The sequence below is a fragment of the Clarias gariepinus genome, chromosome 25 (genome assembly GCF_024256425.1).
Source record: "Clarias gariepinus isolate MV-2021 ecotype Netherlands chromosome 25, CGAR_prim_01v2, whole genome shotgun sequence".
In the NCBI taxonomy this organism is placed as follows: Eukaryota; Metazoa; Chordata; class Actinopteri; order Siluriformes; family Clariidae; genus Clarias; species Clarias gariepinus.
This window is the reverse complement of record NC_071124.1, coordinates 15605786-15629215: the sequence shown is the minus strand read 5'-3', so window position 1 is coordinate 15629215 and position 23430 is coordinate 15605786.

The window sequence follows — 23430 nt, the reverse complement described above, 5'->3', positions numbered from 1 at the left end:
GAGCCAACAATATCGTTCAGCACAAAACCTTTATCAGCCTTTTTCTGCGTCAGGAAATTATAATACAAAACATACAGTAAAAGTAAAGAAAAGGGAAAAAATAGAGCGTTTCAGTGGGGAGCAGCACAGCTGACCTCCTACTCTGTTCTCTCCTCCTCACGCACACATCTCCGCATCAACTCTTAAAGGGCAACATACTGTACATACATAATGTGATATACAACATAGCAAAACACACGCTCTTAGTCGGCGGCGCCCGTATGATCAACGCACTCATCTATCTGCGTAAAAAAGAAATGCAATATTATGGTTTCCGTGTTTTTTAAAATACTGTACTGACTGGGCCGGCCACATTGACCAGCGGCCCACCGGGAAAACGCACGGTGCTTAGAGACAACACACCCCAGTCACGTTAATAAGCCACTCAACTTCTTTGAAAGAAAGCTCTAGATAAGTGACGAAGTAAGCCTGTTATAACAATTGCACATGTATTTTATCTGTTTTGAACTTGGTGTTATTTGATCTTATTGGTTTAGAAATTGATATTTCAATAAATAGTAAACGTAGCCATTTTTATTATCATTTTGTTGTGGGGCTTGAAAATTCGCCTAGCCCCTTAAGTGGGGAATGACAAAAAATGTTTGAGAACGACTGGATTAGCTTCAACTTACATGCAAAGTACATGTACAAAGCCAATAAAATAATAATAAAAACAGTATGCAAACTGTGCAATCATTGTGCAGTAAAGAACATGTGTTATGAAGATACAGATGTGGCCATTAAGACTGCATGTGTTTTCCCGCGAGATGCCGCAATTTAGTGCGCGGCGTGCCGCGACTTGCCGTAAACAACATTCGGGAATTTAAATAAATGTGTTGTGCTTGACTGAATATCCGCCATGAGATGTACTTAAAGATCTAAAATTCATTCCAGATACACAATATTACCATTTCTCTCAAACATTGTTCACAAATCAGTCTAAATGTGTGATAGTGAGCACTTCTGCTTTGCTGAGATAATCCATCCCACCTCACAGGTGTGCCACATCAAGATGCTGATCTGACATCATGAGTAGTGCACAGGTGTACCTTATACTGCCCACAATAAAAGGCCACCCTGGAATGTGCAGTTTTTTGCTTTATTTGGGGTCTGGAGACTCAGAACCGGTAGGTATCTGGTGTAACCACCATTTGCCTCATGCAGTGCAACACATCTTCTTCGAGTTTATCAGATTGTCAATTGTGGCCTGTGGAATGTTGGTCCACTCCTCTTCAATGGCTGTGCAAAGTTGTTGGATATTAGTGGGAACTGGTACACGCTGTCGTATACGCCGGTCAAGCACATCCCAAACATGCTCAACGGTTGACATGTCCGGTGAGTATGCTGGCCATGCAAGAACTGGGACATTTTCAACTTCCAAGAACTGCGTACAGATCCTTGCAACATGGGGCCGTGCATTATCTTGCTGAAACATAAGGTGATGTTCATGGATGTATGGCACAACAATGGGCCTCAGGATCTCATCACGGTATCTCTTTGCATTAAAAATGCCATCAATTAAATGTACCTGTGTTCTTCGTTCATAACAGATGCCTGCCCATACCATAACCCCACCACCACCATGGACGCTCACCCACACGACGCCACACACGCTGTCTGCCATCTGCCCTGAACAATGTAAACCGAGATTCATCCGTGAAGAGAACACCTCTCCAACGTGCCAGACGCCATCGAATGTGAGCATTTGCCCACTCAAGTCTGTTACGGCGACGAGCTGGAGTCAGGTCAAGACCCCGATGAGGACGACAAGCATGCAGTGGAGCTTCCCTGAGACGGTTTCTGACAGTTTGTGCAGAAATTGTTTGGTTATGCAAACCAATTGTTTCAGCAGCTGTCTGAGTGGCTGGTCTCAGACGATCTTGGAGGTGAACCTGCTGGATGTGGAGGTACTGGGCTGGTGTGGTTACACGTGGTCTGCGGTTGTGAGGCTGGTTAGATGTACTGCCATATTCTCTGAAACGCCTTTGGAGACGGCTTATGGTGGAGAAATGAACATTCAATGCACGAGCAACAGATCTGGTTGACATTCCTTCATGTAGGTCTGCTCGGACTTATTAATTCGTTTTAAACCGCTCAAAAATGCGTGTGTATACAGCTCAAAACCTCCATCAGTTATTAAAGATAGCATCTATTTAGAAAAAATGCCCCAGTAATTTCGGAGCTTCAGGAAATCTCCCGGCGCACATTAATCTGAGTCCTTATCTGTTACATTTTTGAGGACAATAGTTTTTTTCAGCCTGTCACTGCGTTGTAAGTGGTTTACCTTGCCTTTCACTGAGATTTAGAATTGTATATATTAATGTTTCCTCTCGTGTTTGTTATAGGAAACTCCCTTTCGTTGCTACTGTTGTGTTCGCTGTTGCTAATCGAGTGGTGTCGCTAGCGCTGTTCGTTTGTAGGGCTGTGAAGATACAGCTGCTAACAGTGTGAGAAGCTAAAGCTGCTAATTGCTGATAGTGAGGACGCTGCCGTGAATGCCGTGAACGTTGAGAGGGGACTGTTTTATTCGTCTGGTGTCCTGTTGCTTTGTCGCCTGTGTCGAACGTATGGTTTATATATTTGTTTCTTTTTCTTTTCGTTTTCTTTTTGGCTAAGTACTTAAATAGGCCAAGAGAACTTAGTGTATTTGGTTCGTTATTTTGGTGTCATTAATTGTTTCTTTTCCTCTTTTAATTGGAATGAATGCATTTCCTAACGGCTGACCTGCTAGAGACTATTCAGTACATTTAATGTTTTATAATCCTTTCTTATGTACTTGTTAGCTCCTGACACTTATTGTTGTCAGTGACACTTATTGTTGTCTTAAGTAGTGTCTGTAATATTGTTGGAGTCTTTTGTTTTTCCTTTTTTTGTTTTGTTTATTGTAGGAGCTGAGGTTCGTTGACCGATTGGTTTTCTTCGCTGTGGTGGTGGTTCTTCCCGATTGTGTGCAGTGCTACACCTGAAGTGTTTGAGCGCGCGATTATTGTGCACAGTGGTGTGTGTGGAAGTGTGTTCCGGTGAAAAGACCACTCTACTTGGTCTGGCTCTTGTGAACCTCAGCTCTAAATATTCTGTTTATTTGAGTTTATCTAACGATATATACAATTCAGTCCGGTCTTTCCAATTAGTTTTTTTTTCCTTTCTCTGTATTTTGTGTTTACCTGTTTGACCTGGGGTTACTTTGGTTTCATTTGTTTTTAGGGTGTTTTTTATATCTTATCCACGCCTCGTGCCTGCTGGGAAGTAGTCGAGCTTGTGTGCTTGACCTCTAAATTGAGTGGTTTAAATCTTTTTGTCCCTGGGATGAATCCCAGGGTGGCGTAATCGGTACAATAAGGCTTAGTAAATCTCTTCATGCTGTAGCGTCCCGCCACATTCTGAAAGCATAAATTGCATTGTTTTTTATCCAAAAGGCCAATTTGTCTTTTCCTCATAAAGTGTTTAGGTGAAATTCCACCTATACAAGTGTGACAAATATGCAAAGGAAAAAATTAGGAAGGGGCAAATACTTTTTCATGGCACTGCACATGTAGTCAGATTGTTCCACTGGGATCCGCAGGTAACATAAACACGCGCTCTTTGTTGGCAGCGCACTTGCGCATCCATATGCGTAGAAAAGAGATGCATGGTATTATGGTTTCCGTAATTATTATTTTTTTTTTAATATACATATATTTGCGTACTGACTGGGCTGGCCCACATTGGCCAGCGGCTCACCGGAAAAACTCCCGGGCGTTCGCCATGGACCTGAGGTCTCTCGCGCGCAAAGGCCACCCCAGAGTTCGGGCCCGTCCAGCAGGAGGAGCTAGCGCGCCGTGCGTTCCTGCGGGGAATACCGCCGTGGCGGCTTCGCGAACACATCCGGTTAGCGGCACCGGCTTCCTTGGCTGAGGCGCTGCGCGAGGCTGAGCGCGCCGAACCCATCATGGCAGAACGCCACGGCGAAAGAGCCGAGCGACCTCCCGTGGCTCAGGGCCGCTCGGTAGGTGAACCTAGCCGAGGCCAGGGACCGCCGGATTACCGCTGCAATGCTCTCAGGCCTGAGGACAACGTACCCCAGCAGCCGTTAAACTAGCTTCGGGGGGCGGTGAGGGGAAGCCGCCCCCCACAGCCTTCTTTGTTTAAGAAACACCGTGAAGTCCCTTTTACATGAGTTCGCGGATGGTAGATGAGCGCGAGTGCACACATACTAATTTGGTGCAGCACACGATTGATACGGGTAACGCAGCTCCTGTTCGGATACATTCGAGACGCCTTCCCTTAACTGAACGAGCTATCGCCGAACAGAAGCTGCGTGAAATGGCCGACTCGGGCGTCATAGAGCCAGCGTCCGGACCGTGGTCTTCACCAGTTGTGTTGGTGCGTAAAAAGGACGAATCGTGGCGGTTTTGTGTCGATTACTGGCGGGTAAACGAGGTGACGCGCAAAGATTCCTATCCGTTGCCGCGAATAGATGATGCGCTGGAACACGTTGCGGGCTCGACGTGGTTTAGCTCGTTAGATCTGCGAAGCAGGTACTGGCAAGTAGAGCTCGCCCCGGAAGCGCGACCTAAGACCGCGTTCTCGATCGGGCAAGGGCTATGGCAATTCCGGCGCATGCCGTTCGGCCTGTGTAACGCTCCAGCTACATTCGAACGTCTGATGGAGAAGGTGTTAGCCGATATTCCTCGCAACCGTTGTGTCGTCTACCTGGACGATTTACTGGTGCACGGCAGAGAGTTTGAGGTCGCGCTAGCTAACCTACGGGAAGTATTTTTGGCTATCCGGCTATCCGGCGAAGTATTTTTGGCTATCCGGCTATCCGCGAATTTGCGGCTCAACCCCAAAAAGTGTCAGCTGTTGCGGCGAGAGACCGGCTTCCTAGGACATGTAATTAGTGCTAGAGGGATTGCCACCGATCCAGCAAAAATTGCGGCGGTACAGAATTGGCCTGAACCGCTAAATGTGTCCCAGCTACGCACATTCCTCGGGTTAGCTTCTTACTATCGCCAGTTCATGAAGGATTTTGCCACGATCGCTAGTCCGCTGCACGGCCTCACGAAAAAGAATCAGCCGTTTCGCTGGGACAGGGTGCACGCGCGTGCTTTCACTCGGTTACGGGAAGCTCTGGTCACGTCGCCCGTTCTCGGATATCCTGACGCGTCTCGTATGTTTATCCTCGACACGGACGCAAGCGATGTAGGGCTGGGGGCTGTCCTGTCTCAGGTTTCCGAGGGTAAAGAGCGTGCTATCGCCTACTTCAGCCGCGTATTGTCTAGACCAGATAAAAATTACTGCGTCACGCGGCGCGAGCTGTTAGCGGTCGTCGCGGCCCTTAAACATTTTAGGCCTTATTTATACAGGCAATCCTTCTCGCTGCAGACCGATCACGCTTCGCTGGTGTGGCTGCTTAGTTTTAAAGAGCCCGAGGGGCAGCTGGCACGCTGGCTCGAGCGGTCGCAGGACTACGACTTTACCGTCCAGCACCAAGCGGGAAAACTGCATGCTAACGGAGATGCCTAATCCCGCCGGCTGTGTAGCAAAGAGCGTTGTCGGCACTGCGAGCGGGTTGAAGAGCGCGTGGGTGGTCGCGACATCAAACACTCACTGACCCCCGTGAATCAGAACATTCTCCCGGCGGCTTCCTCCGGAGCCTCTGTCGGTAATCCGCCGTCCGAGCCGGCGTGCAGCCGAGTTACTGCGTCGCCTAAATCATTGCCTGTAGTCGTTCCGCCTGTGCCACAGATGGACCGTGATCAGCTCAATGCCGAGCAGGAGAAGGATCCGGCGCTGCAGCGGGTACTGGGTTGGGTTAACGCGGGCCAGAGACCGGATTATGCCGCGGTTGCTCACCTGGGACAAGAGGAAAAAACTCTCCACTCGCAGTTTAATCGACTAGCGTTGCGGGGGGGGTTTACTCTACCGCCACTGGGAACGGCCGTGTGGCGCTGGCGAATCTTTTCAGCTGCTGGTGCCGCGGACTCTGCGGGCATGAGTGTTAGGAATGGTTCACGGACATGCGGGTGTGGGACACTTTGGAGTCACTAAAACGCTGCAGCAGTTGCACGCCCGCTTCTACTGGCCGGGCTGTCACACTGATAGTAATCTCTTTGTTCACAGATGCGATGTCTGCACGGCAAAGAAGGGCCCTACCCAGCGCTCGCGAGCACCTTTGCAAGACTTTCGGGTGGGGGCACCCATGGAGCGTATGGGCGTGGACATTCTTGGGCCTTTTCCCATCTCCAATCGTGGGAACCGGTATGTGCTGGTAGCCATGGATTATTTCACCAAGTGGCCGGAGGCGTTTGCTGTTCCTGACCAGAGCGCTTCCACCACGGCTCGAGTGTTGGTGGATTCGGCGCCCCGGAGCAGTTGCACAGCGATCAGGGGCGTAACTTCGAGGCGGAGGTGTTTGCGGCGATGTGCGAGCGCCTCGGGGTGAAAAAGACCCTTACCAGCGACCGGCAGAAGGATTGGGACGAACATTTGCCTCTCGTGCTTTGGGCTTATCGCACAGCTGTGAAGGAGTCCTCACAGCTGACGCCAGCTGCGTTAATGTTCGGTCGCGAGTTGCGCACGCCTGTGGACCTTGTGTTCGGGCCTCCTCCACAAGTGGATTTACCCGCGAAGCCGGGGATGGATTACTTTTGTTCTTTAAAAGACAAACTGTTCCGTGTCCACGAGCTGGCGCGTAGACACTTGGCGAACGCCGGTGTGAAGCAGCGCCGCTTGTATGATACTCACAGCCGGGGGCGAGACTTTGCTACTGGGGAGCAGGTTTGGGTGTATTCCCCCGGAAGAAATAGGGGGCTCTCGCCTAAGCTTATGTCGCACTGGGTGGGCCCCTGCACCCGTCACGCCTTCGAGACTGAGTTCGCCATGGTGACCGGGGACGGTCACAGCTCGGGTGGGGGCAATGTGGCGTGGGCGGGGTTTCGATTGGAAACCATCATGCTTTGCGGGAGGGGTTGTTATGTTGTCACCCTGTTGGGGAAAGGTGTTTGGGTTAGTGGTTTCGGCCAGGTTGTGTGTGTGGGTTAGAAGTGTGTCTTTATTAATGTTGAATGTGTTGTTTATGCTGTTTCGTGCCGTTGCTGATTAAATTACTCCCAGCCATTTGCATTGGGCAGCAAGGAAGCTCACTCGCCTCTCCAAGTTCATTCTTAGCGGTGAAAAACGCTACAATATGATCTCGGGCTTGCTTCACATTATAAAAGCAAGGCGCGGAGTTTAGTCCGAGGTCAGGGAAGTACGTGATGTGGTGGAGAATAGGCAGTGGCGGTTCTACACTGAATTGCTCCCTGGGCGGGACTCCCTCCCGTCCCCGTCATCGTCACTTCTAACCCCCCCTGCGCGATGTGTATAAATCAGTGTGTGCGAATAATATGAAATTTTATTTGTATATATTAACTCATGCTAGGGTACTTTTACTATGCTAAATTTATGAATTACACTCAAAGTATCAAATCCAACTATGAAATCTGATTTAATTGTTACCATTAAACATTTTATATCTATGTGTTTATTTTTCTGTTTGTTTTCCTGGCGAAATACGTTTTAGGCAGAGTCGTCTGCTCGGTCTTGTTAATTTGTTTTAAAACCCCCAACACTCCCCCAGCAGCGAAACCGGTTTGATGACTTCACACCTGTCGTAAAGGTGAGATGAGGGATTACAGTAACTGTGGGTGCGCTTCACCTCGGAGCGCGCTGTCGCGTTGTATTTAATGAATAGACTAAAACAAAATCATGTTTGCTTCAGCATTGGAAACAATATTGTATTAGGCTAACTTTATTAAAGATTATACACTTTTGTATTGTTTGTTCACACACGTGGGCATCTTTTAATTTTTTAGATATTGATCCTTTCTTGATGCAGCGAATTTTCTGAGCAAATTAATAATAATGTCCATGAATAAAAAGGAGGAAAATGAAAAGGTTACGCGAAAATAAGAAAAAGCTTTAGAGGTAGCCTAAATGCTGTGAAATGCTTCAAATGTACAGATTCTGCCTATAACAGGTCAGTACGGTGGCCCTGAAGTGCAAAACAAATTAACAAAACTGAAAACAAAACAACAAAACCCAATACAAAATAACAAATTCAAAACCAAATTAACAAAACGGAAAACCAAATAACTAATATCTGACTGGCCTAGAGGAGCAATACAAATTAACAAAACGGAAAACAAATTAAAAACCAAATAACAAAACCCAAAACTATTTTTTTGGAGGGGGGAGTTTTGTTGTTTTGTTTTTTGGTTTTGTTATTTTGTTTTCGGATTTGTTAATTTGGTTTTGAATTTGTTAATTTGTTTTCCGTTTTGTTAATTTGTATTGCACTTCTCGGCCAGTCCGATACAAACCGGAAAAGGTAGGTATAGTTAGCGAATGAAATGCTTACCGTTGATTGGACGAGACATCTGTCACTCAAGATATACAGGAAGTACTGTAGTAGCGGTAGATTCGCGTGTGTATGAATGTGCAAACATTATTGTGGTTTCAAATATGGCGAACTTACGGTGGCCCTGGAGTCAGTTTTGTTAATTTTTTTGCATTTCACGGCCATCATAGTTTAAAGTAAAGCAGAACACACAAGAAACAAAGATAAAGAAACAAGTTCCTACTTCCTGTATATCTTGAGTGACAGATGTCTCGTCCAATCAGCGGTAAGCACTTCATTCGCTAACTATACCTACCTTTTCCGGTTTGTATCGGACTGGCCGAGAAGTGCAATACAAATTAACAAAACGGAAAACAAATTAACAAATTCAAAACCAAATTAACAAATCTGAAAACAAAATAACAAAACCAAAAACAAAACAACAAAACTCCCCCCCTCCAAAAAAAAAATAGTTTTGGGTTTTGTTATTTGGTTTTTAATTTGTTTTCAGTTTTGTTAATTTGTATTGCACTTCTCGGCCAGTCAGATATTAGTTATTTGGTTTTCCGTTTTGTTAATTTGGTTTTGAATTTGTTATTTTGTATTGGGTTTGTTATTTTGTGTTCAGTTTTGTTAATTTGTTTTGCACTTCAGGGCCACCGTAGGTCAGGGACAGTGAGGCTGGATCCAGCAGCGCCCCACATCATAATACACTGGCTCATTAAAGTGGAGATAAATTTTAAAAACTACTTACTATAAAAATATAACACAATACAAAAACGTAAAACAAAGTTTCACTGAACATATATTGGGTCATATTTGTAAAACAAAGGAAAGAATAATAAGTCAAAAACATATAAAACTACAATACTTTTAGTGTCCAGTAGCACCAGTCTCACAGAGACCCAGGAGGCTTATAAACAGTTTGACAGCAAAATGAGACATTTTGTCAGTATTGTGATTTTTTAATTTATTTATGTATTTCAAAAGATGCAAGACAATACTGCCAAAATGTATCATTTACATCCTGTTAAATATTTCTTGCATTGTCTCTTATTGAGTCACAAGGGTGTTGAAAAGCTATTCATATCATTCAAAGTTATTCATATCAGTGTAGTTAGTATGATTTTGAAAGTGCTATAACTCCACCTGCCACAGTTTAATCCCAGTGGAACAATCTGACTACACGTGCAGGGCCATAAAAAAAATATTTGCCCCTTCCTGATTTATTTTTTCTTTGCATATTTGTCACCCTTGTAGTGGAAGTCCAGGGCCACTTTTTGGTCCCAGTCCGTCCCTGGCAATAACGAATGGAGAAAGCCCAGTCAAAGCCCGGGGATTCTGCGTTCCCCGGGGAGCCAGTCGTGAATAGCTGACACTCAGTGACAGCCAATGAAATTGAAGCATTCTTGCGGCTTTCCACGTGGTGTGGCGTTGCTTAAATAATAGTACAGTATAAAACCATCCAGACCCTGATTAGAATCCCGCTCTGGGTGAAAATTTAATAAATGTAAATCCTTTGTTTTATACTTTTTGCTTATGTTAATCATTAAATTATAGCAACTGTGAGGTAAGTGCTAATGTGTTTCATAGCTTAAGAAAAAAAAATCTCAATTGCAAACATGCATTTAGTACTGAAGCATAACTTAATAATGTAATGGCTAAATCGTGGCATTTTAGCGCATAACACCGGCATTTTGCGCATTGGCTGGGAATCGAACCCGGGTCTTCCGCATGGCAGGCGAATCACTTGCCCCCGCGCGCGGATTCTTTAGCTAAAAATCCCTAGTTTCGGCCTACTTTCGGCCGCCGGTGGCCGCTGCGGAGCCCGCTGGCGCCCGTTCTGCGCGCTGATTGGTTGAGCTGCCTTAGAAAAAACCCTAAACCGTTTCCCATTCATTTTTAATGGTAGTGCTAAACCACTACGGATGCGATATACTTTCGGCCGCCGGTGGCCGCTGCGGAGCCCGCCGGTGGCCGCTGCGGAGCCGGCCGGCGCCCGTTCCGCGCGCTGATTGGTCGAGCCGCCTTAGAAAAAAACCCTAAACCGTTTCCCATTCATTTTCAATGGTAGTGCTAAACCACTACGGATGCAATTATACTTTCGCCCGCCGGTCGAGCCGGGAACCTGAGTGAGACAGACGGACGCTGTGCGCCTGCGCGACACAGAGACCACGCTGATCGGTAAGTTTTTTCTCTTATTATTATTAATTTTAACTTGAATAAGACACTAACAGATGAACAGACCTTATTTTAGCTCTTGATATACATTTCTCGCCGCCATCGCTGTTAATCCTTTTGTTTTTGCAGAGTTTATTGTGTGCGTTAACCTTCATCATTCACTGACCGCTCGCGTTCACGTCTAAACACACTGAACACATCATTCATTCATTTAGTTAGAGGGCATTTAGATGAAGTAGCAACAAGACAAAAACGCTACATTTTATTTAAAGGGGTCATACAGGCCTACATGCACTTTTTTAAGCCGTTTGGACTGAACTGTGTGTTAGGAGAGGGCGTACACAACCACTCTACGATGATAAAGAGCCGCCCAGTGTTTTTTTCATTTATTACAATAACATGCCCCTTCTGAAATCAGGCCAATCGCAAATGCCTTGCTGTGTGACGCCACACCACAAGAGGCCGCTCCTACACTAGTTGATTGAACTGGTGTTTTAGCAAAGACCCGCCCCGAGTGAGAAGAAGCTGTCGGCTGGAGCAAAATGGCGCCTAAGCGAGTGTTGTGTACAGTTGTTGGGTGTAATAGTGAACACAGCAGTCGTCATTCACTACCTAGGGTTAGTGACCTAGGGTACCTACCTAGGGTTAGGTATCTGAGCCACTGAGGACGCAGTGGCTGAATTTAGTTTTTGAAGCTAACGTCCCCGCCGATTTACCTAAATGCGTTCATGTTTGGGATAATCATTTTTCACCAGACTGCTTTATAAACGCGGGTCAATATAAAGCAGGTTTTACTAGGAAGCTGCTCCTGAAAATCGGATCTGTACTAACGCTTCGTGTTCCTGCTTCATCTTCACCAGTCTCAGTGAGTAATTTCTTTTTCTATGACTCTTTGCAGATCGCCTTTTCTAATAATCACGATGAATGCGGAGTGTAAGTTAACTTATACTCTCATAGAACATGGTTATGGCTTCTTCTCTATGTACATCCGTCTCTATATAATTTCTAATCGCACGTTTATAATAAACAATGCATTAAGGTGATTGTCTAGTTGCAAACTGTGTACGTAGTCGGAAAACTATATTATGCTTACCTTTGTTACGTTAGATGGTTTATAACGATGTCTGTCGAAGATTAAGAAGTCATGTAAACACATCAGTAAACACATGGCGTCCGTATCTCTCTCGGTAAGCTTCTCCAGTTTTTGTTGTTGTTGCTCGCGGCAGCGCAACAGCCCGTTAATTCATGCCCATGCAGTGATGAGAAAGACAAATCGAGTCGATGCATGTCCATTCTTTTAATTTCTGCGTTGTCAGGCGATATTACAAACTTCCGCGTAGGTTCCGTACTTAAATCAAACCAAAAACAACTGAAGAAAACAGGCTCAGGCTCCATAATCCAGCGTTTTCCAGTTTGGACTGCATTACCCACAAAGCACTGCGTTGTGGGCAATGCTTTGTGGGTAATGCAGTCCAAAGCATTGCCCGCACTGGACTACACTTCCGTGGCTATACCCCACGTGTGTTGTGAAGACACGCCCCACAGAACTGGGAGGGGGGCGGGCTCAGCAGAGGTCATGAGCATTTAAATTAGCATGTACTGAAACAGGTTGCTGAGAACAGGACTAGTTTTTATCAGGTAAAAGTAGTGGTTTTTTTACACAATCCTTTTGAATTTTTAATTAACGTATAATACAAACTTTTCATTAGGACCCTAAAGATCATATTACCATTTAATGAAAAATGGGATGTGTAGGACCTTTAAAAAAAACCCGCTAAATTTCATTCCGATACATCTAACTTTAATGTGTTTATCCCATAAGAAATGTTATTGTTGTAAACTATAGTATATTTATCCACTTTGGGTGAATTTCATGGTACTTACTTCAGTTTAGCAGGTACCTACAGTAATATGGTATTTTTGTTCATACAGTACCACAGTAGATATGTTTGTACACAATGCTGGTGTGGTAAATCACAGGCAGTATAATATTAAAAACCCACTGTAGTACCATGGTCTTCACAGAATTATCCTTTGGAGGGAACCATAACATAACCATAACTGTTGTTACTGTTTGTGTAACAGTAAGTTAAACTGTATTGTAAAAAATGTATAGTTTTTGTGTAAGCTCCTATGTATCCGAGGGATTTTCATGGCAATGTCGGGCCTTTGCCAGCATTACGGATAATGTGTGTTTGTTTAATTTGTGTAAAAGGAAACCTAGACAGTTAGAATTAAATTAAAATATTTTTTCTTTGTAACAGGTAAAATGCGCAAACAAGTTTGAATCCATGTATTTTAAATTAAAAACTGATCAGTATGACTATTATGAAATGTGCATGCCTATGTAGTCTTTATTTCATTATTATTTTTCAATTTTTTTTTCAGCTTCTGCTTCAGCTCCTGCTTCTGCTACGCCGCAAACAATATCGACTGCCAGAGAAGGTTCAGGCATCGGGACCTGAAAGAGCTGTCTAACCAAAAGTCCTCCTGCGCTGGGACCACAAGTCGTTTTCCCAAACTAAATCTTCTATTAAATCTTTCCTTCTCATCCCAAACAGCCGACTTCTACACACGGGTTACACTGGAATGGCAGGGAAGTAGATTACTGAACTGCAAAGGTATTTTCTTTGTACAAGGATCTGTAGAATTATAGAGAAGGAAGGATCTGGGCATGGAGAAGGAGATGAAATGGAGAGAATTTCAGGACTATAAATTCAATGAGATAAAAAGACAAAGATGGGAAAAGACAGAAATGATAATGTGAGAAAGGGGGAGACTGACAGTGGTTTCTCAAGTGTGTATTTCTTTTCTTCTTCTTGTTCTTTATAGTTTTTGTTATTGTTGCCAAGAGTGTTTAAAATACAGTATAATAATTTCTGCATGCTTTATTAAGAAAAGTGAATAATGTATAGTGAGAAGTAAAAGAAATTAATGAGTGTGGAGATTGTAACAATTAATTGCAATTTCAATTAAAAATGTTTCGGCTGAATAAGTGAAGTCAGTCTTATTATTTAACAGCAACAAACCAAGTTTTGGATATAACCATGCCATTACATTATCAAGTTATGCTTCAGTACTAAATGCATGTTTGCAATTGAGATTTTTTTTTTCTTAAGCTGTGAAACACATTAGCACTCACCTCACTATAATTTAATGATAATCATAAGCAAAAAGTGTAAAACAAAAAATTTACATGTTCACCCAGAGCGGGATTCGAACCAGGGTCTGGACGATTTTATGCTATTATTTGAGCAATGCCGCACCACGTGTTAAGCCGCAAAAATGCTTCAATTTCATTGGCTGGCACTAAGTGCCAGCTATTCACGACTTGCCCCTACCGCTGAGCCACCAGTACCCGTCTGTAATTAAGGCGCATAAAAACAATAAAACAACACTGTTAGGCTAACATCATACATCTTTGTAGTCCTTTCGGACGCGGGTGCGTTACAATAATAATAATAATGATAAATTCGGAGAACTACTACTAATAATTCTGAATGAAAATGAAGAATAAATACATATCAGTTTGAGCTTGACACGTTTATGAGCTCTGTCGCTTGCTGTCAATGGGCGCCTAAGAGACATAACATTTTTCGGCTTCAGTAGACACACAATACTTTAGAATGAAACACGGCTGCCCCCTACAGGTATTGAAGGGCATTTTCACAGAGTCGTGGGATACCTTTTCCGATAACATGCGTTTTAAAAGCCAGATCTGTAACATGCTCAACAGGATATACATGTAAATATATGAATGCCTGACAATATGCGAATATCAAACTAACAAACTGTGGTGTGCTGACGCCATATTGATTTGTATGCTGACACAGCTAAATGTTCTGTGTTGAGTTAATATTTACAGTTAATTTGAGTTCAAGTGGAATTATATAAACACTTTACTTTTTACACTCTAAGTGCTAACGTTACACTGGAAAATTTCATCAGTAGTCATAGGTAAACCATTGCTTTCCAAAGTTGTAACTAATTAATGAAAAAGAGACTAGATAATCAGTGTCTTGTTTTAAAATAAAGTGGCTCTAGTTAATTAAACAGTTTGCTTAATATTAGTATGAACCTATGATGCTAGAACAATGCCAAAATCAGCAACACAAATGAGATAAACCGGCAAGGATTTAGAAGAGATGTGCATGCAAATTAAAAAGCCATGCATGTACAGTGGTGTGAAAAACTATTTGCCCCCTTCCTGATTTCTTATTCTTTTGCATGTTTGTCACACAAAATGTTTCTGATCATCAAACACATCTAACTATTAGTCAAAGATAACACAAGTAAACACAAAATGCAGTTTTTAAATGATGTTTTTTATTATTTAGGGAGAAAAAAAAATCCAAACCTACATGGCCCTGTGTGAAAAAGTAATTGCCCCCTGAACCTAATAACAGGTTGGGCCACCCTTAGCAGCAATAACTGCGAATCAAGCGTTTGCGATAACTTGCAACAAGTCTTTTACAGCGCTCTGGAGGAATTTTGGCCCACTCATCTTTGCAGAATTGTTGTAATTCAGCTTTATTTGAGGGTTTTCTAGCATAAACTTTTTAAGGTCATGCCACAACATCTCAATATGATTCAGGTCAGGACTTTGACTAGGCCACTCCAAAGTCTTCATTTTGTTTTTCTTCAGCCATTGAGAGGTGGATTTGCTGGTGTGTTTTGGGTCATTGTCCTGCTGCAGCACCCAAGATCGCTTCAGCTTGAGTTGACGAACAGATGGCCAGACATTCTCCTTCAGGATTTTTTGGTAAACAGTAGAATTCATGGTTTCATCTATCACAGCAAGCCTTCCAGGTCCTGAAGCAGCAAAACAACCCCAGACCATCACACACAAAACATATTTTACTGTTGGTATGATGTTCTTTTTCTGAAATGCTGTGTTACTTTTACGCCAGATGTAACGGGACACGCACCTTCCAAAAAGTTCAACTTTTGTCTCGTCGGTCCACAAGGTGTTTTCCCAAAAGTCTTGGCAATCATTAAGCAAAATTGAGACGAGCCTTAATGTTCTTTTTGCTTAAAAGTGGTTTGCGCCTTGGAAATTTTTGGGCAGGCCGTTTTTGCCCAGTCTCTTTCTTATGGTGAAGTCGTGAACACTGACCTTAATTGAGGCAAGTGAGGCCTGCAGTTCTTTAGATGTTGTCCTGGGGTCTTTTGTGGCCTCTTGGATGAGTTGTCTCTGCGCTCTTGGGGTAATTTTGGTCGGCCGGCCACTCCTGGGAAGGTTCACCACTGTTCCATGTTTTTGCCATTTGTGGATAATGGCTCTCACTGTGGTTCGCTGGAGTCCCAAAGCTTTAGAAATGGCTTTATAACCTTTACCAGACTGATAGATCTCAATTACTTTTGTTCTCATTTGTTCCTGAATTTCTTTGGATCTTGGCATGATGTCTAGCTTTTGAGGTGCTTTTGGTCTACTTCTCTGTGTCAGGTAGCTCCTATTTAAGTGATTTCTTGATTGAAACAGGTGTGGCACTAATCAGGCCTGGGGGTGACTACAGAAATTGAACTCAGGTGTGATAAACCACAGTTAAGTTATTTTTTAACAAGGGGGGCAATCACTTTTTCACACAGGGCCATGTAGTTTTGGTTTTTTTTTCTCCCTAAATAATAAAAACCATCATTGAAAAAAATTGCATTTTGTGTTCAATTATGTTATCTTTGACTAATAGTTAAATGTGTTTTATGATCAAAAACATTTTGTGTGACAAACATGCAAAAGAATAAGAAATCAGGAAGGGGGCAAATAGTTTTTCACACCACTGTATATTCATTTTTGTAAGAGCTTTCAAAAGAACTCATCTGCAACAGGTCTCTGTTTATAAGTGCATGAGTTTTCTGTAAAGGGGAAGTTATGGAAACACTGAGCTTATGTCAAATAAGGGAAAAAAGTCATGTGCTTTGTCCAATGGTGTGTAGGTCAAAATCGAATTTTGCAATACTGCACTTGCAAGAGCCCTCTCAAAAATAACTGTGTTCATAGCTGTTTGATTTGTGTGGTCACAGACTGTTTCTTGAGGAGAGATGCTATGTGGGAAAATTAAATGCAAAAGCTACGGCTCACTAGCATGCCCACTCTTCAAAGACTACAGGCCTGCGCCCCTGCACCATCACATTCCTCTGCAATGCTTTTACCCAGGACTCCAGCCGCAGTTTCTAGGGAAAATTTACAACACAGAGTAAGCCATGTAACCCATGATGTTCCTCCTGGTGTTCCAGCAGACTCATCTAGTCTACTTACCTCCTCACTTTCGCCGGATACTTCCTCCTTTTGGGCTCGAGCGCCAATTCGCATGGAGTTTCCATCGTTTAAGACAGCAGACGTGCTCAACTTTATAGAGCAGTGTGAAAATGATCTAGAAATCATGCTGCTTCTAGATAATTTTCACACTGATTGATGAATAGGGACCCTCAGCACAGTACTACAGTATGAGGACTAAAGACAACGCCTCAGGGACTTCGCCTATGATTACTGGGCCCTCTGTCTGAAGTGGAAGCCTGACATCTGGGAGGAAGTACTGGTGAGTTGCAATACAAACAATATCAGCCCCAGAGTGGTAGGCTGTCTGAGAGGAACAGTCAACACTGTGGAACAGCTAGTAAAGGTGGGCTCAATGGTGGAAAAAGACTGTATGGGTGCTAATGATTACTGGCAGGAAGTGGGGAGTCAGTACAGCAAGGAGAAGAACGGGAAGGGAGCTACAGAATGAGCTCCCTCGAAACCTCTAGCTGAACTTTCCCCTCGCAGCCCCCTCGCTTCTCCTTGTACCAGTGTCAGTGCAGGGAAAGAAGGTGAAAGCAGTGCTGAATATGGGGAGCACTTACACTCTTATCCAGGAGACCCTATGAGGGCAACTGGATGATCAGGCTCCCGTGGACACCACTCAATCTCCCCAGAGGTTCATGATGGCAGATGGGAAGATCCACCAGGCGAAGACACAAAAAAGCATCCACTAGAAGTGGCACGACACAGCTTTTCACATCAACACCTACATCATGAAAGACAATCATCTGGCATTTTCGCTTATAGCTGAGCTTGACTTTTTGACTGCTACAGGGGCAGTATTGGAAATCACTCAGGGAAGGTACGGTTTGAGAACAGCAGGTGTGTTCACACACCATCCGTTCCTGTTTCTCCAAGTCAGCCTCGACCCATCTGCAAAAGCAGCCAGATGGTAAATACCCTGTTGAGGCTCCTAGACGTCGCCTGGTGACCCACCAATCGCAAGGATGTATGGCGTATATGACCGGGCGAGCTGGTTTGGCCAACGCCGCAGGTGCAAAAGCAAGTTGGAGGGTCCAGCAGAGATTAAAAATATAAAAGGGCCAATAAGTTACACTGTAGCTCGAGACAATCCATAAAAAAACAATGACGTGAATGCGGTTATGATAAAGTGCTATTACAGATGCTATTCTCTGACATTGGGGATGGGGGTGGTATCTATGTAGCACCACCACATAAAGGGTTTATATAGACGATTGTAAGTAGTTTAACAAAAAGAAAAAAAAAACTGCCAGACTCATTCCCTACGCCTCTTGCTCCATTCTCGTGCTCCCGGACTAATTCCATAATACCGGTAAGACCGAGCCATCTCTCCCGCAACATACACTCACAAACTCACCCATAAATAACCTGGACTCTGAGCATTCTACTCCATTCACACACACACACACACACACACACACACACACACACACATCAATTTTTTGCTATTTGTATATATTTTGTAAATATTGTGTTTTTTGGTTTGTGTTTTGTTTATCACTTTATACACTTTGGGTTTTGTTTAAAATTGTTGCCGGTTGTCTTTTTTGCTCCGCAAGGCCTATACCACACAGGAAGTTACATTCTAGACCCCGTTTTAGTGTAACTAAGTTTATAACAAAGCTGATTGTTACACCCCGATCTTACACCGCCTAATGCCTACTTGTGGGGAATGTTAAAGGAGAGTGTGTTCGACTGTGAAGATCCACCAAGAACTGTGCCTGCATTATGTGAGCAAATTGTCTCCTTTTGCAGGAGTCAACTGCAGCAACCTTTGTTCTGGGAATCCGGGTGGAGAATCTGTGTAAATTATATGAACACTGTCTACAGCACGGCGGCACACACAATTCAAACATTAAATTACACATACCAATCGTAAATCAACATGCTAATGGTGTGTACAGTATGTTAGTTTCTTTCAGGAGAAATAAACTCACAGATGACACCATTGCATTTCAGTACTGTATATTTAGGTGCATGCTGTATTTGGGAGATATATATAATTGGGATGATTTTTGCCAATTTGCTAACATATTCTAATAATATTTAAACCTGTTTTCATTATAAATGTCAGGGTAGACCAGCGTAGATTCCAGGAGCTAGCGTACCTGCCCATGAGGCAAGTCAATTCTAGCTAATATTAAATATTGCTTATTTACAGGACATTTTTCTGCAACAATTTATTATTTTATTCGTACTGGATACGTTTATACATTTAAAAAAATACATACTGGACACTTTAATCTCTTATACTGATACATTAGTTTAGATAATACTTCAGTTTAGATGATTAATTACCTGTAGTAGAGATGAAGAGAAAGGAGACCAGCCGCATTACCACCGCCATCATAAATAAGGACTTCCTTTCTTGAAGCGGCCGTGACGTGTGTGACTGCTTTTGTTACTGAGGTTACAGCAAAGTTTTTTCCAAACAAGAGAAAAAAGACCAATACCAACATGACTGGATTTACCAAAAAAAAGCATTTAGCCATACATGTTTAAGCCAGACCAAAGAAACTGAAAGTTGTGCCAAAGTAAATATTTTAAGAATTAAGCTAACTGGTTAGTGAATAGGAAAAATAATTATTTGCAATCCCGAACAAAGTAATTAACAATTGAGCTGTGAATCTTAGGTTGATGATTCCATTATTATAATTATTATTATTATTTATTTGATTCGATTCAATAGCACTCATGTTAATTGACTGATTTGTCTCAATCAGGTTTTCTGAGTTTTGAAGTATTAAACATCCTACTAAAAGTATTAATGAACACCAAAAAGCACTCTGTAACTTGACTGATTGTTTAAATGTTATGTCTCCAACAAAGCTGTAAACATTTTTTGTTCCCTGCCAGTGTTCTGCTCCACACTGTAGTCAAGTAGGTGGCAGTATTGCACCTATCAACTAGTCATAAACTCCTAAGAAGAAGCGCTATGCTTGCAAAATGACATTTTATTGACTGTATTGAGCGTGAATTCACAATAACATTAATGTTAACTTGTTTAGCAAAAGAGAAATTGACACTCTGTCTTGCACTATTGAGAAAATCTTTAATACTTGTGGTATTGTTTATGAACTGGGATAGTATTCTGGCTCTAGATATTTAGAGTATGTATGAAAATTCTTGGTACTTACCATTTATGTGTAAATTAAAAATACTGTTATTCATTTTATCAGCTGCATTAGGCCTATTACAGTGCCTTGTAGTGTAATATCTAGTGTTGATTTAATACTTTTAGTTTATTTTTGCACATACACTAACTTTAAAGCAGATATGCCACCTACCTATCAAATCAAATGCTAGCTACATTTTCCAGTAGGAACATTATAATTAAAATTAAATACTTCACAGATTTTGAAAAAAAAAAAAAAGGCTTACTATACTAGGCCCATAACCTTGATCATGCCAACACTTTTCAACTGCAGTAACATTTTAGGGACCCCTCATGTCACTCATGGGCTCATGGGCATCATGGCCAAGTCATTCACCCTTGGATTCATCCCTACTTAAACAAGCACCGTTACAACATCCCTGAATTTAAAAGTTCATTTAAATTCAACTGCATCTATATAAACAAAGTATAGTGTTAATTTTACACTCTGGGTGCTAATTTAACATTGGGAAATTTAGCCAACAGCTATAGATAAATTCGTCATGGGTAATGATCCTCGAAATGATCATTAGGAGAGGTCATCCACGCCACAACGTCAGAGTTCTTGGCAGTTCAAATCACACGTGAGGATTGCCTCGATTGCTCCATATGACACATATAATGACAGCTATGTTGTGGATTGTTCTCCGACAAAAATTATTCACAAGTTGCTAAATAGTTTTGACATTTTCAGGTGTTGAGCTCATTAAAAGTCTTCCTGATCTCTTGTCATCTTCCAGTGATGTTCTTCCGCTTTTGAGCGCGTTCCACTCAAAACACCTCAAACAACTCATTGCAGCATCACTGCAAACTTGTCAAAGCATGCCAAACATCTCTGTGGAAGATTTGCCCAGTCAGAATTTCCCATTCACACTTTATTCTAACTTGTTTTCCATAATGAAATAGCAGACATGGTATTAGCACTTAAGAAGTTCACTGCCCCCCATGACTGTGCCTGCAGCCTTCAACAGTCATCTGTTGGCACGTTACAAAAGTAGTCTCCAAACGTTCCGATACTACATTGTATGAATAGATGTGCATGTGTGACATGGTTATCTTTTCCCAGCTGCAGTTTTTTTTTAAATGTGCTAAATCCTTGTTTTTTTGTCAGTTTAAAATCCCATAGAAGACAGCCTGGAAGCGGGTGACCCGAAAAACATGTTTTTGGGATAGATACACTCACTCAACTTCTATACCGCTTTTATCTGTAATACCACTGTATTCAGGGTCGCGGGGTCCTGTCTATCCCAGGAGGCTTAGGGCACGAGAGAACATGCAAACTCCATGCACACAGATACAGGAATTGAGCCTGGCTGGAAATTTAACCTGGATCCTGGGGGGGCAAGGCAACCGTGCTAACCACTACACCACCATGTCACCTGGGATAAATACAAATATTTTAAATTACATGCAAGCTTCAAATGCAGAAGTTGATAAAAGAACAATATAATTTTACATTTTTTGTATTAAAATAATTACTAAAAAAGTATTACTTTCATGAATATAATATTTGGCTACTCATAAACATACCTTATTTTGTTAAAACAAAATAAATATGTAATAGAACTGTTAATCTGAAATTAATTAGCTAAAAGAACTAACGCATGGAGAACTAACACACCAGTAGGGAGCGACATTGACCTGAAACTTATGTTTTCCACATTTTTCTATACTAAAAAATGTCCCACAAATAATTAATCTTTTCAGTAACTAATAGGATTTTTTTATAAAGAGAAAAGACTTTCTTGGACCTGTCAGTTACTAAAAAGATTAATTAATGTCAAACCCTAATAACAGAATATGTAAAGATGTATGACATACACTAAGGTGCTTCCATGTATATAGAACAAATTTTAGGTTTCAAATATTTGTTTTCTATGAAAATATTTTTGTGAGCTTACTTATTTGTGAGAAAACAGTTTTTGGACCACTAGATTATAATTTTGCCTTTCATATCTTGCCTGTACATATGCTTGTCTACACTGAGGCGTACAGGGTTCATGTAAAACTTGTGTTCTGCTTGTCACTAACTATTTCCTCTTTTTGGCTTGTCTTGTGACAGGATGTGGTATGAAACGCTTGAACTGTGTGAAAGTTAGAATGTTGCATGTTCTGTTTTAACAGAAACAGCATACTGAACTGTCTAGTCTATACAATGTTTCTTTCTACCTACCTACTAATACTAAACTACCTGTGTACCACTCTCACATCTACAGTCACAGGCAAAGCTTTCAAATCTTATACTCCCTGAAATGTTTAAGGAATAAGGAATTAATACCTTATACAGTAACAAAATAATATGTTGGAATTTCATGGTGTTGTGCATTAATTTGTCATAAAATGTGATCTGCTCTTCATCTAAGTCAATAATATTGACAAATATAATTTGGCTAAAATAGTAACACAAAAAATACTAATATGTCATGTCTTTATTGAGAACATCCATAAAAATCCCATAATTCTAGTGGAAAAAGTATGTGAATCCTTGAGTTAATAACCTCAATAAAGATAATTAAAGTCAGGTGTTGGCATACCCAAAGTCTTACTGAAAAGGTTACAAAGTGATTTTAAAAACTTTGGAAATTTAGCACACAGTTGGAGACCTTGGCTACTCTACTAAGAAGTGGGCACACAACAACAAGACTCATCAATGATGTAAAAAAAAACAATCCAGAGTGAAAGCTAAAGATTTGAAGGCATGATTTGCACTGGCTTACTGGCTACCTGACAACTATGTTCATGAGTCTACAGTATGTAAAACATTGAACAAGAGGGGTGTGCATGGCATTACACAACAAAGAGGCCATTGCTTACTAAAAAAGAACATTGCTGCATGCCTGAAGTTTGCAAAAGAACACATTGACACTCCACAGCGTTGTTGGCAAAATGTTGCATGCACTGATGAAACTAAGATTTAGATATTTGGAAAGAACATGCAACACTACATCTGGCATAAAAAGGATATTGCATATCATCATGAAACCATCACCCCAACCTTAAAGTATGGTCTAGGAAACATCATGATTTGGGCCTGTTTTGCTGCATCAGGGCCTGGACAGCCTGCAGTCACAGAGGGGAAAATGAACTCCCAAGTGTATAAAAAAAATTCTTCAGGATAAATTGAGAATGTCTGTACATTAGCTGAAACTCTGTAAAAGTTGGGTGATGCAACAGGACCACTGGAGCAAGTCCACAGCAAAATGGCTTAAAAAAAAAAAAAATTCACCTTTTGGAGTGGCCAAGTTCAGACTGAACCCAAGAGATGCTATGGAATGACTTACACATGAGAATATGACTGAGCTAAAGCAGTTCTACAGGAAGTGCCTGGTTGAGGTTATTGCTGCCGATGGGGGTCAACCAGTTATTAATTTCAAGGGTTCACTTAACAGAACACAGTTATAAGAAACTGCCTTTTAT